Genomic DNA, 20,112 nt, shown 5'->3' on the forward strand with positions numbered 1-20,112 from the left:
CTAATATTACTTGGCTGATAATTTTAAAGCTATCTTATTTATTAAAGTGTTTACTTAGTCACATAAACTTGAAAAAGTATTTGACTAGTATTTCCTTTTTTTTGATAAAGTATTTGATTTAAATGCTTTTATTTTTCTTTAAGCTAATTAATTAGAGCTATTTTATATATATTTTAGTAGTGAAACACTGTGTACACAACACATAAATATATAGATATATTAGGCATACTGATAGAAGTGCATCTTATAGATTCATAAGACCTCCTTTTTTTTCCTATCTTAGACTTGCAAATTCTTAATAACCTGTTTCATTACCCTGGCAGTTGTCAGCTATATGGCCCTAAATCTGCATACTGAAGCAAACAACTCTTAGATGAAAAATCAGATAGCAAAATTTACATCTCAAGGTACAAAGAGAAAAAGTCTCGTGGTGCTAGAAGGAGATTAAAGATGGATGTCAATTAAACATAAAATTATAGAAATCTATCATAGCATTGTATAAGGAGACCAATTTTATTTAGATAGGGACTACCTACATTTTAACCAGATCTCTGGGCTCTGGGTAGAGCCCACACTGAATCCTGGGTCTCTAAAGAGGGAGAATTAGTATGAGAGTAGACCATGTGATGCTTTCACAGTGCACTTAAAAAATTTTTTTAAACAAAGACATTTCTAAGTGTCAAAACTACACTTTTCCTTAAAAACCCAAGAATAGTCTTTGTTGGAATAACATTTTAGTCAAAAAAAAGGTCATGTAACACAACACAAAAGCAAACCGTTTAAGAGTTGAGACAAGCTTGTCTATTTATACTCTTGGGGTTCCATAAGGAAAAACAGAGTTTTCTCCCCAAAAGGGAGCCTGGCGCCTTCTGTTTTCTTTAAGGAATTCCAGGCTATTATAAACTATTTTAGGTCCCTTATGCAGCAGAGGATGCAAGAGAAAGGAGAGACAGGATAAGTAAATGAAAAAAACAGAATTCTGTCAACTAAAAAGAAAAAACTTTTGCTCAAAACAGGACAAGGTCCTAGGCGAGAAAAAAAATACACATGAAGGCCTTTTATATACAAGCACACACACATACACATGCACATCTTGGATGTTAGCTTTAAATTAAGCTGACTTTTAACCATTGAGCTCCTTTAAACAAATCTTTTTAAATCTTGTTACTATATTTCAGCTAGGACAAACTGCTGCTATTTCAGAAGTACCAAGTATCAAACCAGAAAGGCTTGATTTAGGAACCAAAACCAGGTTTTCGTGGTGAAAAAAAAGAAGGCAGAACCTTAGCCATGAAACTGCAGCATGGGGTGACAGTCATTGCTTTTTCAGTTAGGCCAAGCTAGCAAACAGATGGCCTTGTTATGTAAATAAAGCCCCGTAAGTAGTCACAATAAAAAATATTTCCTCTTTTTTTTTTTTTTTCCTTTTGCTGGCCATTTTCTCCCCTCACCACACCACCTTTGTTGTGTATGTGGGAATTTAGCCAGTTCAGAGGCCTTGCTCCCCATAATTTGGAACTTCCCTTCAATTTGATCAAGTTGGATAGAGTTGATGAAACCCAATGGGAAAAAGACTGAAACAACAAAAACAGACACAAATAAACAACAAAAAGAACCAGTTAAGCAAAACAAACAAATGATTGCACAACTTGTATGATTACTGAGCATTCTAATAGTAAGGAGAAAATAAGATCAGCTGGTTTTTAATCTTAAAGTCAGCCAAGACAAACCCCAGTTCAGTTACTTTAGCCACGACAGACCCCAATTCAGGAAGGGATTGGTGTCAAGCTGAAGACTACTCTCTATCATCCTAGAAGCAGGAAAAAAACAACAACTCATCTTCTCTGTTAGAAGTTAGCTCAAACTTCATAAAGGAAAAGGAGTTACCTGCCTTCTATCATCGTGGAAGCAGGAAAAACTTCCCTTTCTTGTGTTGGAAGCAAGTAAAACTCCAAAAAAAAAGAGGAATTGTACAGCAAAATAAATTTTAGATCTCAACCAAATTTGGGGAGCTTAGGGATTCTCTGGAGGGATGTGCTCTCAGCCCTCAGTAAATTATCCTATTGGTTTGAGCCATAAAGTTAGCTCATGTCGGTACCAAGCATCAGTAGAAGATTCGTCAAAGGTCAGGGCCATCTCTACTCAGATTCCCTGTTGTTACCAAATGTGAACCCCAAATATCTGAGACAGTCTCAGTTAATTTAAAAATTATATTTTGCCAAGGTTAAGAGTGCATGCCCATGACATAACCGCGGGAAATCCTGATAACATGTGCCCAAAGTGGTCAGGACAGAGCTTGGTTTTATACATTTTGGGGAGACATAAGACATCAATCAATATATGTAAGATGTACATTGGTTCTGTCCAGAAAGGTGAGACAATTCAAAGCAGGGAGGAGGTTTCCAGGTCACAGGTAGGTGAGAGACAAATGATTGCATTCTTTTGAGTTTCCGATTGGCCTTTCCAAATGAGGCAATCAGATATGCATCTAGCTCACTGAGCAGAGGGATGACTTTGAATAGAATGAGAGGCAGGTTTGCCCTAAGCAGTTCCCAGCTTGACTTTCCCTTTAGCTTGGTGATTTGGGGGCCCCAAGATTTATTTTCCTTTCACAATCCATATGTACATGAAAATCCATCTTAGAGAATGGTGCACACCTCTGGTTCCATAAAAGGACAGGGGCTTGTGTATAGGCAGCTCAGACAATGGCTCCAATGATTCAGCAAGATTCACCCCAAAATTGATGGTTGATGCTTAGCTGCCTTTGTGGTCCAATCTTCTACAGTATAATGACTCGAAATCCATCACCTCCAAAATGTCCATGTTTCTCAATGGTATGATATGAATTTACACTTTTTGGTCAACACTTTTCAGTGATTTTCTTTCGCTCATTTTCCATACGCTTATTTATCTCTAAGGTTTTCTCAGTGTTCTTTTATATATCCTGACTTACATACATAAAAATGCTAGTGCTGCTGGCATTCTCAACTCCATGTTCATACATTCAAGTCCTTGGCATGTTAATAATAAGAGCAAATGAAGTGCTGGATATATGCCAAGTGATGGTCTAAGCAACTACATATATTTACTCATTTAAATTTTTGTGACAACCTCATGAATTCAGATTGTTTTATAAAGAAATGGGAACACAGAATGTTCCAGCCATTGCCCAGTGTGTATTGGCCAACAATATATTTATACTTAAACCCTAATGTCTCTCTTGTAGCTTTAACTTATTCACATTATATTACTAACTTCTACACATATACTAGTACAAATGTTAGGGCAAGAAAGTTTCCCAAAATATCAAAAACATAAGGCAGTAATAATAATTGCTACCATTTATGGAGCTATTGACATTTCATATACCTTACAGTTTCAATGGCAACCCTGCAAAGCTATACAGTTGACTGTGTTTTTTTAAAACCCTGTTAGACAAGTCAGATAAATCAAGTAGATTTTGTAAAATCATCAGGAGGTCTGTAGAGATTTGAACACAGATCTGATCTCTCACTACAATTCATCACCTTACTATTAACACAGTGGGCACAACCAGCCTAGTATAGTCAAAAATCCACTTGGATAAAGTATAATTATTTTAGAACTTCTTTTTTTAAAAAATTGTTTTTTAGATGGAGTCTTGCTCTGTCACCTAGGCTGGGGTGCAGTGGCATGATCTTGGCTCACTTCAACCTCCACCTCCTGGATTTAAGCAATTCTCCTGCCTCACCCTCCTGAGTATCTGGGATTACAGGCACGTACCACCATGCCTGGCTAATTTATTTATACTTTTAATACACATGGGGTTTCCCTATGTTGGTCAAGCTGGTCTCGAACTCCTGACCTCATGATCCACCTGCCTTGGCCTCCCAAAGTGCTGGGATTACAGGTGTGAGCCACTGAACCTGGCTTTTTATTTTAGAACTTCTAACATCTGAAAAAAGAAGTGTTGCTCACAATTAGACATGAACTCTAGGCCTTAGGAAAAATGGTTTCTAAAAGTTCAGAGAAAAGGTGGGTATCACTCCTGACACTATAAAAGTTAAAATGTCTGAAAGAGGAAGGAAGGTTCCCAGAAAAGAATTCAATCAGAATAATAACAAATGACACTGATCATGAAGGAAAAAACGAAGCTTTTTTTTAAAAAAAAAAAAAGAAAAAGAAGAAGAAGAAGCAGCTCTACAAATATATCTCTAATGATCTCATATTTTTTTTTAAGAAATGCCCGAAATAATGAAAGGAGGCACATATAACAAAGCAATACAAACTAGCCATAATGATACTATGAAAAAATGGAGCCCAAACTGCACTGAGACTTAACAGGACAGTGTAAGAGCACTAAAAGAGGGCATTGCACTGGTTTCAGAGCAGAAAGAAGAATGAGGAATGGAATAACCCAGTGCTTAGGGGCAAATGGTGTCATATTGAAAGCAAACAGAGAGAAACAGGACAATTCAACTTCTATATTGCTTTCTCTATCAAAGAAAGCAATCTCCAAACTGGGATGGCTAGAACAAATACGGTTAGTAGGAAATTGAAACCTGAGATAGGTAAGAAGACAATAAGAAAAAACCTAGCCACTCTAAATGAGTTCAAGTCCACAGAACCAAGTGAATGACTTTCATCCTACTCCACCAAAGAAAGGTGTGGACTGTGGAGCAGCTGCAGGGAGAATTGTAGGATTAGGGAGAACAGGAACATGCTCCAGTTTTTTTTTTTTTTTTTTTTTTTTTTTTTTTTGAGACGGAGTCTCCCTCTGTCGCCCAGCCCAGGCTGGAGTGCAGTGGCGCGATCTCGGCTCACTGCAAGCTCCGCCTCCCAGGTTCACGCCATTCTCCTGCCTCAGCCTCGCGAGTAGCTGGGACTACAGGCGCCCACAACCGCGCCCGGCTAATTTTTTGTATTTTTAGTAGAGACGGGGTTTCACCGTGGTCTCGATCTCCTGACCTTGTGATCCGCCCGCCTCGGCCTCCCAAAGTGCTGGGATTACAGGCGTGAGCCACCGCGCCCGGCCTATGCTCCAGTTTTTTAAAAAGCATGGAATGGTTGTATTACATAAAGTTGTAAAATATCAATGCCCAGCAAAATTTTAAAAGTTTAAATATATTTTAATATTTAAAAGATAACTACTAAACAAAATTACTTGTGCCAACATAATTCTTATAAAATAAGCTTTACCAAACTAACTTTGTTTCCGTGTTGAGAAGTTACCATGGGACGTCAACACAGTTTTCTGGGTTGCAATTTCAAGAAGTCATCCTCAAACTATCCCTATGGACAATATAGATACACACAGATTGAAAGATGGTTAGATAGTGAAGAGTTTCTTAACTAGTTGACTATCTGGAGATATAGGCTATTTATACATTCAATTCTGTCCACCTAGGAAGCAGTGTGCAGTGATGGAGGGGTGCTCTTCTTGCTCTGGAGAGACAGCTCGTATATTTGGCACATTTTTATTACTCATATGACTATATAGAAATTAGACACATGATATTTTGATGCAGTCATTTTGAAGACAAGTTGACAGCCCTAAGAAACAACTTAATGTTAAGAAACTATTTAAAGTAGCAATTAACACAACTACACACAAACTTCATTCCTGATCTTTATTCCATTTCTGAGCTATTTTAGAAATGCAGTCAGGTCAAGCCCAGGAATGGGACAGGGCTCTGAGATATCCATTACTAGAGGATAAAAAATGATACATTTTAAGAAATATTTTGATATAAAATATAAGCTATTTTGAGGCATCCATTTTGATATGACCAAATCAAAATAACCACATCAAGATGACTGCGGGAAAATCCTTTTCCATGTATTTATCTGCATCACAGATTTTAAAACTCCACTGCAATAAGGACAAATCTCTCCAGCATATCACCATAAGTTTACTTTCTAGGTTGGCCATAACTCATTATGCTTCTAATATTTGTGAGGATAGAAAGATGGAGGAATAGGTGGTATGCTGGCTGGAGGGTCAGTATTTGATAGCTCTCGCCTAAGCCAGATGGTGTCTTCTCACACATAGGGAAGATAAGTAAGTAGACCACATGTCATTCCAGGTTCTTTGGTGCAAGCAACAGAAATAGACCCTGGCTAACCAAAGCAAGAAAAGATTTTGTAGGAAGAAGACTGTGCAGTGAATGCAACAGCAGAAAAAGTGAACAACGAGATCCTGAGAATGCCAAGAATCAGAGTAGCTTCAGGATGTCAGTAGACAGCCCAAAGACTGCATCTGCAGGGAACTGCCATATACAGCTTCAGATCCACCATCCATCTGTCCCTCAGTGTTTCTACTCAAGTTTCAGAGTTTGTCTCTTGTGCCCTCCCGTGTGATCAGGGCTCCTGGAGTCATGTGACTGAGAGACAGCCACATGGATGGAAGCGGGCAATTTCCCCAAGGGAAAAAGAAGGGCACCATTACCAGAAGAAAGAGGCAGTATGCCAGGAAAGAGAGAAAAATAATACACAAGTATATCCACTAGAGACTTGTACTTCAGTCAAACACTCATTTTCAAAAATACAGGTTTTGCCTCACCTGCTTCATGTAAATAAAGGATGTTGTTGACTGCAAGCTCAGTAACTGCGAACAGTGTTTATGCCACACGTATTTGATTTTAATAACACTTTACTGTCAATGCAAGGGTGAGGCTAGCTACATCACTTGGCTTTATTCCGGTCTTATGTAGAGTCTAGTTTTCAATGATTGGTTTTACACTTTGGGAAGAACACTATGAAGGTATTTGTCTCAGGCCCCATTCCCTCTTTTCTGTCCTCTTCTCTGTAATCTAGAGGCCTTGGGACTCTGGAAAGTTAATTTCTGCAAGTCTCTTGCCAGTGGTTTTCAGTTAGGGTCTGCCAATGGAAAGCACAGCAAGAAACTGGAATATGGGAGGAGGGAAGAAGCAGCTCTCTTCCTGAATCCATGTTCTCTCCACATCCTTCCAGCAGCAGGTGGCAGCTCATGTCCAAGGTCTTTTGGCAGTTTCCACGTCTGCATGGAAAACCTCTTCCTTGGAGCCAGTGCCAGCCTCACCTGCTGAGATGCTGCATGTTAGTGATGCCAGCAGCAGCCACGGTGGTCCCAGCATTAGCCAGGCAGTGCCCCTTCAGATGTCCTAGCACCAGCAGCTCAATACCCCTTGGCAATACCAACGCTGTCCATGGTACCTCTGCCACAGTTGCCACTCTGCTTTGGGTGATCCCCACCCCCACCCCACTGGGATTCCAGGCAACAGGACACTTCTTATTCATTCTCCAGCTGTAGGAATGGAAGTCACTTCCTGAACTTACTAATCTTTGGGTTTTCTCACTTTTGCCTTTATTAATTTTTTAATTACTATTATTAATTAATTAATATAATTGCCTTATATTAATTTCCCTTTATTGGAAATATTGAGAGTATTTATAGCTTCTTTTCACACTTGAAATGTGCATTTTGTACAAAGGAAGACTTAAAGAACGTGATAACTGGCTTCAACTATCTGAAGGGCTTTCATCTGAAAAGGGGACTACATTTATCCCAGTTTCTTGCTGTGCTTTCCATTGGCAGACCCTAACTGTGTAGCTCCAAAGGGTAGAAATGGGATTAGTGAGCAGAAGTTTCAAGGAAGGGGTTTCAGCTCCAAATAAGGAACAGTCCTCTAAGCACTTGAACTGCCCACGATGGAATGTACTGGGTTCCTTCTATTGAGGGATAGTCAAGTAAACAATGGGTTTCCAGTCCTCAGAGACGCTGGAGGGGAACCTACCGGAGTGACAAGCTGGATCAAATCAACTCTCACAGGCCTTAGAGTTCCCCAGAAGAACTATAGACTTTAATGAGAGGTTTGATCATTTTCTACTGGAGCTGTAACACAAAGCTAGGATGTTTAGTGACCTGCAGAAAAACGTAACATTTATCTTCTGGGGTCTATCTTGGTCCCAGACTAATTTAAAACAATGACTCTTATCCCCAAACTGAAGAAATTCAATCTCTACTATTTTACACCCCACTGAAAGTTGACACCAGTTAGTATAAAGAAGCCCCTCATTTGCTTTCCTTTCTACTCCCACTAGGTCCATTCTCTGTGTCTGGGATTTATGCCCCGAGAGCTTTAGGGAGTTGGGGACAAAGATGACTGCAGTCTCTAGCTAATGGAATCAAAGTGCTCTAGTTCTCTGAAGAGAATTGTTCCTCATTGTGAATCTTGCTTGATGGATTCAAATCTCTGAATTCTTCTATCCCAGCCCAAGGCTTCCCGTCTCAGCCTTGGAATTGCAAGGGATGGGTAGGCAGTTGTGAGGGAACCAGACAAGATGTCAAAACCTTAACAAGATTATCTTCCTGCCATCACGAAAATCCCAACCACCCTTCCAATTATTACTACAGCTGTCAACAAGTATTGCACATCTGCAGAGCTCCCACCTTTCTGATGTTTGGGGCACATGTGATGAGTCTCAAACCAGCTGTTCTCCATCCAGTAGTTTTCCTTTCCCAGTATAAAATGACCTTGAGTCTCACAATGGCAGTTTGGGGGTAAAGGGGACAGAGAAAGCCATTCCCTCTTGGGTACAGTTCAACAAAATAGAGAAACATAAAATTCTAACTTCTAATATTCTCAGAAAATGGTTAAGTTCTGGCAAACTGAAGAAAGCATTCTCACATTTTCATTGTCAAGACAGGAACATTGGACTGGAGAGGAAATGCGATGGCTTAATCCAAAGCAACATACCACAGATATAACAGGACCAGAAATGAAACTGGAGTTCATTTTGACCCAGTCCAGGGAGTACCCCTCCCACCCCCACCTTATCGCTTCAAATAATCCTACATTACAAAAGAGAAAACTATGGAATTCAGTGTTTCAGTGTCTCAGTCTAGGTGCTTAGCAAGTGAAGGTTCAAACTGACAGCAGGATTTCAGTGACCTGGAAATAGCGTCTTTTGCAATCCAGCCCCTTGTAGATTTTATTCTACTTCCTCTTATTTCATCCCCAAATTCTTCCTATTTGTCCCATGTCATGGGGTGCCTGCCCAGAAGACAAAGAGAAAATACCCCAAAAGTGGAGGGCATACCGACTTGTCTACGAGTGCTCAACTCTCTGGGCACTTGTCATGGTTTAGGGACAGCAGGGTTAAAATACCTACATGCCTGGAGGCCTCAAATTCCAACAGTAGTAAACAATAATTTTGTATACAACATCGTCTTTCTAAAGCTTTGCACACCCACCCTCCCCACCCCAAATTAGGACTGTAAGACCATGTTCTCTTAATGAAAAACTCTCGATTAGTTCCTGAACTGAAGGAGTAAGTCTAGGCAGAGGACGGTGCTAAAAGGGAAGAAATGGGGATGAATCCAGAATATCATGGTGTGGCAGGAGGTGTGTGCATAGGGGCTGGTGTTTTCTCATGGGGGGGCCCACCTATGGGATCGAATCCCTCCAGGAGTAAGGAAACCCCTTCATCTTCCAGCCCCTGAGATTTGAATTGAATGTTTATCCATCTGCTCTGTTTCTTCCTCAGATCACTCTCTCACTACACCTCATATCGTTCCCCTCCCTGCCCCTTTCTGTTCTTCAACCCTCTCTCTGCCCACCCCACCCCCTCCAGTCTGAGGCAGCCACCTGGGGACCCTGCTATCCAATAATTAGCCAGGGCAGCTGCTAAACCAAACCAACTCCAGAGATCCGCAGCTGTCAGAGCGGAGTCCTGCCTGGAGGAGGGGGAAGCCAGGGGAGGCCCGCCAAGCCTTCTCAGGTGGCCAGATGACGCCTAATTAGCCCCCCTGCTCCGGAGGCCTCACCAGATGGGCAAATGCCTGGAAGCCTTGGGGAGCCAGCGAGACACTCTGGGAACTCCCGGCGTGCTGATTCCTTTCCAGCTGCCTCTTGGGCAGTGGGGGAGGACGGTTAAAATAGTAATTGGCACCTTGGGTTAAGGGGCCTTGCCTTTCCCTACCATGAGGGAAGATGCTCTGCTTCCCCGTGGGCAGCCCCTTACTCACCCTTCTCCACCAGCCTGGGTTCTGAGTTGTTGATGCTGTTGATTGAAAATGTGTGCTTTTAAAAAACAATGCACACCAGAGGAGTTGGCACTGGGAATATTTTTCTAAATCTAAACTATGTGCACCATGAATTCATGAAAAGCAAAATTTAACTAGGAGGGAAACTTGAGGGAAATACATAGGTTTCATTCTTTTTCTCTCCAGCCTGCAAAAGTGAGCAGCAAACAGTGTGGCAGAGGAAGGGTGAAGCAGTTAATAACTTAAACTTGACAGACTGCTATTTCTGGGCAAGGAAGAAGTTGGGAACCAAAAAGTAAGGGGAAGGGGCACACTGCGGAAGGCACAGGTTTTATATTTCAGAGTGTGACCAATGCCCGCAAGAGAATCCTGTGGTTCTGCTAATCAACCCGGCCACTGCACCACTGGCTACCCACAATGTGGCCATATCTACAAGCAAAGAAGGTCGTCAGGATCCACGCAGGAGAGCAGAATCTTACGGTGCCCTCCTCCCATTGTGCTCTGTCATCATTAGAAGGAGTTTACCTTTCAGGACCCAGCAAGGCAGGACTGGAAAAAGTGGGAATGAAGGTTGCAAACACTAAGGGGGAAAAATGCAAGAAGCAGCACTGAGAATGTGCCACACGACCTCTTTGCCCTTCCCTTTTACTGGCTTCCCTAACTCTCCTTTTGTGTGACAAAGGATGTCTTTGCCTTTTGATGAAGACAAAGACATCTGCGGTGTTCAAGCTCTTGACTCAAACATCCTTGTTGTAGAAAAATAAAGGTTAGGAAAACAGAAGATATCTGCCTGCTACCACAGCCCTCACGCCTCGGTTTGTGATACCCTGCAAGCGTCCATACGGATTCGGAGAGGCCGCCCGTGTGTTTCATCTGGTGGTTTCCTTTTTTAAGGAGTCGCAAAGTGAACTCACATCAGAATTGGTTACCTTATAATCACCCTCTAGCCCAGTAATGATTGTTTTCTAATTAAAATATGAGGAAAAACTTTCAGAATAAAATGCAATAAGACTGAGAAAATAAGCATACAAATAATTCATTATAATATTCCTTATTTACCCTTGTGATCAATGTCCCTTATTTATGGGACCAATGTGAGGATGGATTACATTTTTGGCCAGCAGAGGACCAAGCTGACAGCCGAACGTCTTTGAGCAATCTCAGCTCTCTGTAGTTTCTGGAGTATAACATATTTTCTGCCAGCTTTGGCTGATACAGTGGACATTAATTGTTAATTCTTCAACAGCCATCTGCTGAAACGCAGATTCCCTGCAAATCTGGGGAAACAGCACCACCTAGCAGCCTTTGCTACAAATGCTTCAAAGCTGGGTTCATTGTTGACTGGGCTAGGTGGAAAGAAGAGACAGTTCTTTTGGGGTGGACTAAGTTGGAAAGATGCTCCCCACAAATCCACCTCTGGTACCTGTGAGAATAATCAGTTTGCAAAAGTCTGGGCTCCATTTTGCTTCAGGAAGGCAGCTCAGCTTTCTACTCCAGATGGATCAGCAGAGTTTCATAACATTACATTAGCATAGAGCATTTTATCCAGAAGACACCGTGGGGCCAGAGGTTTAACAGATGGGGAAATTGATGCGAGGGAGAAAAATGTATCTCTTCAAGGGCACACAGCTACTGTGTATTTAAGTCAGGCTCAGAAGCCAGAACCAATTCTACCATTCCCAGAATAGGAACAACTATTTATCAAAGGCTAGCTAAAGATGAAGGCAGGAATAAGACACAGAAGTTAGAGCATCCATCAGTAAGCAGAAGGGATGGGTATCTTTCTGAGTCTATAATATAATATCGGGGTATGGCAAGATGCACATTACACCCAAGGGCAGATTTTGACCTATGTCTAGGACACAGGCACATGCTATGAACAAATCTTTGAGCAGCCAAACACTGATTTGGACTTATCTTAGTCTGCTTAGGCTTCTATAACAAAATACCTTAAGATGAGTAATTTATAAATCATAGAAATTTATTGCTAATAGTTCTCAGGGCTGGCAAGTCCAAAATCAAGGCATCAGCAAATTTGGTGTGTGGTGAAGGCCTGTTTCTCATAGGTGGTGCCTTCTGTGTGTCCTCACATAGTGCAGGGGGAGTGGGGTTTGCTCAAGCCTCTTTTATAAGGGCACTAATACCATTCACCAGGATGGAGCCCTTACGACTTAGTCACTTCCCATATGCCCCACCTATCAATACCATCACATTGGTTATTAGATTCCATCGTATAAATTGGGAGAGATACCAACATCCAGACCGTAGCAGGACCGTTCCTCAACCCAGCTGCCCTGTGCTCTGACCAGTCAAATTTTTCCCACGGAGAACAACGGTGGCAGGTTTTAATTTTAGAAACAGAGGTTTTCAGATTTTTCTCCTCCAAAGGGTCTTTGTAACTTTAATTTCAAATGTGTCAGACTCTCTTTCTCTCTGTCAGTGAAGGAATAACTTGTAGACTCCTCCTGTCGAAGCTGGAAGAGACCTCGGGGAGACTTCAGCCAGCAGGGCTCACCCCTGAATACATATTTGAATCACCAGAGGAGATATAAAAACATCAGTGCCTGGCCCCCACCCCAGACCAATTAAATCAAAATCTCTAGCGTAGGGCTTAAGTATTCATCCTTTTTAAGTTCCCTGAGTGACCCCAATATGCAGCCAAAGAATCAGTGACTTCAAACTCGACTTCTCTTCTTAGAGATGAGTAAACCAAAGTTCAGAAAGACAAAGGAATGTGCCCAGGAAGCCATGTGGAAGTGATGGCAGAACTGAGACTGGTTTTCTCTTCCTTGCCCTTCGCTGCCTGCTCTGGTCTACACCAGAGTCCCTGCCTCAGCCTCAGTTGTGTAGCATGCTAGGCCCTATGGGCAAGCAGCAAGACAACCAGAGTGGGTTGACCTCTTCACACACAGCCCCTCAGACATCACCGTCTGTGTGTGACCATCTGTGTATGGGAAGTACCCTGAGCACTGGGCACCCAGCACCTGGGAAACTGAAAGATGATGGGCTAAAGGGTTCTAACCAGTATGGGACCTCTGCCCACACTGATGACATTTCCTTTCCAACTCTGGCTTCTGAAACTGGAGAAATAACCCAGGGTAGATTTGTAGAACACTCCAGGTCCAAGAGAAGAGAAGAACCAAGAGAAGAACCAAGAGAAGAACCAGAGCCAAACTCCACTGTTCACATAACTGGCAGACAGTAGTGACAGTAGCACAGTTTGGGGTCTCCAGTGTCCAGGACTTCCCCCAAAGTCTGGTTATATTTCCTTCCCTCATTAACAGTCACCCTAATAAACAGCCACAGGTCCTTGCCAGAAGGTTGGGAGGACAACTGACAGTGTACATTGTTGGCTATGTGGCAGGATCTCCTTATGGAGACTGGTCCTCCTCTCTTCCAGAGGTGCTGAGTCTGTGAACTGGTTCAAATCTATGAATTGGGTGAGGGGCTAGGACCTACTATTGTGGTGATTCCATTAGCCAGATCTAGAGCTTTTCCATCTATGCAACAGGTGAGACTGCTTTAGTCTGCCCATCTATTTCTGCTCAAGGAATATCATGATCAACCGCCAAGACAGTGATTTCTGTGGGTCATACTTGCTGGGCGAGGTGTCAGAGCCCTAGCATTGGAAAGTGGTCATCTCACGGGTTAATAAGAGAATTTACTGATGACAGTATAGGTTTGAAGAAGGAAAGTTTTATTAAGAAGAAAGAATGCTGCAGAAGAGTGCAGCGGGGCTCCTCAGAGAGACAGGACTGAGTGAGCCTGCGGATTTTTCCTTAAGCGTATTTATGGACCTTAAAGTGGGAGCTAAATGGTAGTTTGCATGATAAATGATTTCATTTGTAGACATTTTGGTGCCTTAATGTCAGCAGGAGTTACACAATGAGTTTCAGCAGGCATGGATTCTAGAGATGTATGGAAATTCTAGTTACTTATAAATTTTAAGTTGAAAAGAGGCCTGGAACCAGGTGCAGACTTTAGATAATAGGGAGGTCTAATTACTTCTAAATTCCTTGAATAAGCAGTCTTCTGGCTCCAGATAGCCTGCTTGATGGTTACCAGGTGGTTTTTGCTCTCCTCAATACTATTCTGATGACCACTTCTGCTCTGATAACCTTTACGGTAGCCACACCCATCTTGCCTTTGGCAATTAAATAGTGCCTCTTGGTCCCTGCCAGCCCCTCTCATCATCACCACTACAGTCAGAGTCCTATCCAATGGCAGCCATGCCCAGTGCCACTTCTGGCCCACTACAGAGCTACTCAAGGATGCTGGGCTTCCTCTCACAAGTGTGTCTCAGCAGCCTTGGGAAAGGAAGTGGCCTCTGGACCCTCTGTGGGGATGCAGTTGGGGAGTGGGTGAGCCGGTCTCCTACAATAAATCTGTTCTCCCCAAGCCTTTGGATACTTCTGCTTCACTGACGACATCCAACATTGTCCTATTTCCACTTGTTGGAAAAGTCTGGTCCAAGAGCTGTTGCTTTATTGTCTTCGTGACAAATCAAAAACACCTGAGAGTCCATTTTGTATCCAAATCACATCTCCCTGGCTGTTTCTCAAACTTTAAAATAATTCAAACATCCCATGTTAGACAGAGTGCCCCAGGTTTTATAAAAATGCCTGCTCACAGGCCATGAAATAAATAAAGGCATCAATACCAAACATTTAGAAGAGAAGGGTAACTCAGGCAATCTTAGCATAAGATCCTCTAGGGTGAGGTCTGCTGTGACCAGGAGCATCCTGGCAGGACTTTAGCATGAAGATTCCAGCTTGAGCTCCCCTGACCCACCCCCGAGTTCCACCTTCTTCCTTCAATCAGGGAAGTTTAAAAAAGGAAGGTGAGGAATTTGGGCCTCTTGGAGCGGAAATAGTTCCAGAGCCTGTAACCCCTTCACCCTTGATTTTAACTTTTGACATTCCTGAGAGTAAAACACAGAGGTTTTAAGGGGTAGTGGTGTTAGTGTCACGTACAGGAATCTGCATCTGACTCCCCACTACACCTAGGGGTGACCTTGCCTGCAAGCCATTTTTTTTTTTTTTTTTTTTTGACTTGAGTGTTTTGGCCAAACTAACACAGGCTGTCAAATGATTCATTCTGGGAATCTTTTAAAACTGTGAGTCAGATCATGTAGTTCCTCTGTGAAACCTTGGGTTGGCTTCACATTTCACTCAGAATAAAGCACATAGATTATTCCACTGGATGCAGGCCCTTGGTGCTCAGCACCCCTTCCCTCCCTGACTCATTTCCTACCCCCAACCCTCCCACCTCGGCCCCTGGCTCACTGCCGTCCAGACACACTGGTCTCCTTGCTCTTCTTCAAACACACCTGGACCCTCGCACTGGCCTTTCCCTCTGCTTAGCGTGCCCCTCCCCCTGACCTCTTAATCTTTGCCTGAATGTCACCTAAGTGCCACGCTGATGGGCCCATTTTAAAGGGCATACCCCGCCCCATTTCTGCTGCTTTTTTCCACGGCACATGTCACCTTCTAATATATTGTACACTTTATTTATTTTGTTATTGTCTGTCTCCCCCACTGGAATGAAAGTTCCAATAGGGCAGACAGGTTTATCTCTGTTGTCCCTGCTAAATTCCTAACCCCTAGAAAATGTCTGGCATGGCAGGTGATCAATAATGATCCATGGGGCCAGGTGCAGTGGCTCACGCCTGTAGTCCCAGCACTTTGGGAGGCTGAGGCGAGTGGATCACTTGAGGTCAGAAGTTTGAGACCAGCATGGCCAACATGGTGAAATCCCATCTCTACTAAAAACACAAAATTTTCCGGGAGTGCTGGTGCGTGCCTGTAATCTCAGCTACTCAGGAGGCTAAGGCAGGAGAACTCTTGAACCCGGGAGGCAGAGGTTGCAGTGAGCCAAGATGGTGCCACTGCACTCCAGCCTGGGTGACAGAGTGAGACTCCCTCTCAAAAAAAACAAAAAAAAAAAAAAAACCCAAACAAAGAAAAAACAATAATGGTCCATGGAAGAGCTAGTTGTGTGGCCTGTTTGCCTGCTTTCCTTCTCTACCGAACCGGAAAAATCTTGCTGTGATTAATTTGATTACTGTGTTTAGAAATTGTCCCAGCCTGGTAAAACATACAAACCCAGCAATTAACATGGCTACATCATTTCTTTTTAAAATTATTTCATTATAAACACACATGGGTGGTTAAAGCGAGACGTTTTCACTCCACCTAAGTTTGCCATATGTTTCTTGTAAAAATAAGTTAATCTTGTCCCGCTGATAATGGGCTTCATCATTTGCTTGGGGGAGGCTTCAAGTAAAATGATGATTGTAACGCCTTGCACACTAAATGTATAATGACTTTACAAAAGTGGCCCGCATTTGACCACACAGATAGGCCTTGAGTGAGAATTCTATACCTGAAGATAAGCAGCATTTCTTTACAACAAGAGGAGGACACACTTCCCAGGCCCTCATATTAATGTTCTTTTTGCCAAATGAAAGCTTTAGCCCATGAATTGCTTGGTTTCTACAGTCTATGTTGAATTGAGACAGCTTTGTTATATTCTGGAAATTGATTACAAAGTAGATACATTGATGAATTGGAAAATTAATTGGATCAAAGTTATTCTTTATTTGCCAGATGCTGACTTAGACCTCCATAGACATGTTGAATATACGAAGGAAACAGTTGGGGACACTGTAGAGATAGGAATTAGGGGGCACTGGATGTCAGGAAAGAGGGACTCCAGCCAAGCTTCAGGGATAAGGTGCACTGAGGGCAAGACCAGAGGGAGGAGGAAGCCACGCACGTGGAGAAGGGAGAGCACTGCGGAGAGCACACAGGCAAAAGCCCTGAGGGGGAAATCAGTTTGATGCCTCAGCCTCCTTTTTGACTTCTCTCGTTTCTCCCCTTGGCTGGAATCCAGACTCCTCATCCCGGCCCAAAAGCCAGCCTCCCTTTCTGGGAGATCCAGGGACTTCCCAGCCCTCGGTCTGACTGGACATCTCAGAGTAACTCTGCCCCAAAAACTGTGGTTTCCATGGGCTCTAAAACTAGTTCTCCAGGTAAACAAAACTGCTTTGTTCACCCACATACAGGAAACTGCAGATTCCTGGCCTTTCAACACAGGTTTTCCTCTGCCGGCAAACTCCAGCATTCAGCAGAGGTGTTGGCAAGACTCCATCTGTTTCCTGGCAGAAGCCCCAAACCACCCCACCTCACAGACACAAAGGAGCTCAAACCATGAAAGGTAAGGAAGAGAAAGGTAAGGAAGAGCGGAGCTCCATGAAGGACAAGCTGTGTGTGTTCATTCTGTTCCATTTCTCACAGGCTTGGTACATATCATCATGAATGAGCAAGCTGTACTCCCACCTCCATCCTCATCCCTGCCATGTGGGGATGGAAAGAGGGGAGTCCCCTCCTCCAGAGCCAGGCTAGGATTACAGATTAGGGACATGAAGTCCAGGCCAGCCCCCACTCTGCAGCAGGCTCACCCCACCCTGGAGGGAAAGCATGACGGGTAGTGGGAGAAAGAAGCCAGGCCGTGTGCCCAACAACTTTTCCAATGGCCAACAGTGTGCAGGCTATAGGCTCTGCTGAAATGGATCCAGGTTTGTGAAAACATGAATGTTTTTAACTATTGTTTTCAATTTATCTCAGCCTCAGTTCTAGCACTTCCCAATTCCGTGCTCATAAGCAAGATTGGCTACTTATTTGAACAGAAATAGCATACAGAGGAAATTTAAAGGATTCTAGAAAGTCAAGGTGAACCAAAATCTCACTGAGTTATCCACTGCCCTCTCTCTGCAGTCTTTTCCTATTGTGGGGCTGCTGTATGCATTGTGTCAGGTACCTTCTACTTCTAACTTTATTTAACTGTCATGGCAACGACATGAGATGAGTCTTAGTGTTCACATCTTACAGAGGAAAGAACTGAGGCTCAGAAAGGTAGAGACACCTGCCCTAACTCACACAGCTGTGAAAAAGCTGGACCTGAACAAAAGGAGTGTATGGTTTTAGGGTGAAAATAGACTGTTCTTTGTGAAATCCATGCAAAGATGCCTGAAAGAGGAATAAATATTTACTGGATAGTTGTGGATGATTTAAATTTTGTAATCCACCCTCTTAGGATGAAAGCACACGGTATCAGGATTGCATTATGTTCCTGGTAGGAAGTGGGTCAACAGAAGTAGGAAGGGTGCTGAAAAGATGCAAGCCCAGAAGAGGTCTTTGCTGACTCCATGTGTTTGTTTGCCCCGGGCTGCCTGAGCTGGCTTTTCATCTCAGGGATAAGGTGAGAGATGCCTGCATTAGTCAGCACTTGCACATAGTCCAGCTTCCTATCCTGCCTGGCAACAGGCTGGCCTGATGCATGAAGTAGAAAGCCACCCAAGCAGTGGGAAAGGAAGGAAACCAATAGGCCTGCCATTAACAATCTACCCACCCCACGGCTTGAAATTTCCGCTCATTTCACAGATGCAAACACAGAGGCACAGAGGGAAAAAAGAAAAAAAACTGGTCCAGAAGACATCATCAGTCAGGGAGGAATCAGGACTAAAAAGAATGGAGCAACTCACCTAGAGCTCATCTATCCATCCATCCATCCATCCATCCAGATTCATCAAAACAGTGAAGTCCTTGCAGTCATGGAGTTGATGTTCAAGTGAAGGAGGTAGATTACAAACTAATAGATATACAATACAGTGTAAGGTGATAGAGAAGAATATAAATGAGTCAGGGGAAAACCTCCCTGGGGTAACTTTGAGCAGAGACCTGAATTAAGTGACCAGCAAGGGCAAGGTTACTAAAGAGGAAACATAGTTGGGGTGTGCAGCAAACATCAAGGAGGCCAGAATGCTTGGACTGAATTCAATCTCGAGAAACAGCAGGGTAGAAAATTATGTTGGTAGAGAACTGGTGCTGGATTGTAAAGAAACTTTATATGTGAGGAACAGGAATTTGGATTTTTTAAATAGTAATATACAGCCACTCTCAAGTTCGCCTTTGGTCAGTGGAAACCCACATGGGTTCAACATGCATATCAAAAGTGTTATTTCTGGCCGGGAGCGGTGGCTCACGCCTGTAATCCCAGCACAGCACCTTGGGAGGCTGAGGTGGATGGATCACGAGGTCAGGAGATTGAGACCATCCTGGCTAACATGGTGAAACCCTGTCTCTACTAAAAACACAAAAAAATTAGCCGGGCGTGGTGGCGGGTGCCTGTAGTCCCAGCTACTCGGGAGGCCGAGGCAGGAGAATGGCGTAAACCCGGGAGGCGGAGCTTGCAGTGAGCCGAGATCGTGCCACTGCACTCCAGCCTGGGCGACAGAGCGAGACTCCGTCTCAAAAAAAAAAAAAAAAAAAAAAAAAAAAAAAAAAAGCGTTATTTCTATTCAGGGCCCATCTACCCTGGCCACGGCTTGATGTTTGTCCAAAATGATTGCCAGGTGTTCAGATTTTGTAAATCTAAATGTCATAAAAACTTTAAAAAGAAGCGCAATCCTCGCAAAGTTGGGTGACCAAAGCATTCCGGAAAGCAGCTGGTAAAAACTTACAGTACATAATTCATTTGAATTTGAAAAATGTAGAAATGAACCTATCACATACCAGCAAGAGCTATGGAATAAAACTATTGATGCCACGAAGAGAGTTGAAGAGATCAAACAGAAATGCCAAGCTAAATGTATAATGAACAGATTGAAGAAGAATAAAGAGCTACAGAAAGTTCAGGATATCAAAGAAGTCAAGCAAAACATCCATCTTATCCGAGCCCCTCTTGCAGGCAAGGGAAGCAGTTGGAAGAGAAAATGGTACAGCAGTTACAAGGGAATGTGGACATGAAGATGCTTCCTAAACATCTCTGTAACCATTTCTTTTATGTACACTTGAAAATGCCCTTTGGAGACTTGGAACTGCTAAATTATTAGTTTATTTTTTACGTAAGATCACTTAAATGAAAAGAGATTAACATATATCTTTCCAAAAAACATCAGATATACAGATGTTAAATTGCATCTCAGTGTTAAATCTTCACTGATAGATGTACTTACGTAAATCATGAAAATTCTACTTAAAACTATAGAAGTGAATTGTGGACATAAAATGCTTATGCCATTTGGATAATGGCACTAGGCAGCA

The 20,112-nt window shown here is 42.8% G+C and overlaps 1 pseudogene; it reads left to right on the forward strand.

Annotated features, from left to right (window-relative positions):
• Nucleotides 1-19,901, forward strand: part of LOC126941086 (probable ribosome biogenesis protein RLP24) — a 46,445-nt pseudogene extending 26,544 nt beyond the window's left edge.
• The last annotated feature ends 211 nt before the right edge of the window (nt 19,902-20,112 follow it).

The sequence above is a fragment of the Macaca thibetana genome, chromosome 18, assembly GCF_024542745.1.
Source record: "Macaca thibetana thibetana isolate TM-01 chromosome 18, ASM2454274v1, whole genome shotgun sequence".
NCBI lineage: Eukaryota > Metazoa > Chordata > Mammalia > Primates > Cercopithecidae > Macaca > Macaca thibetana.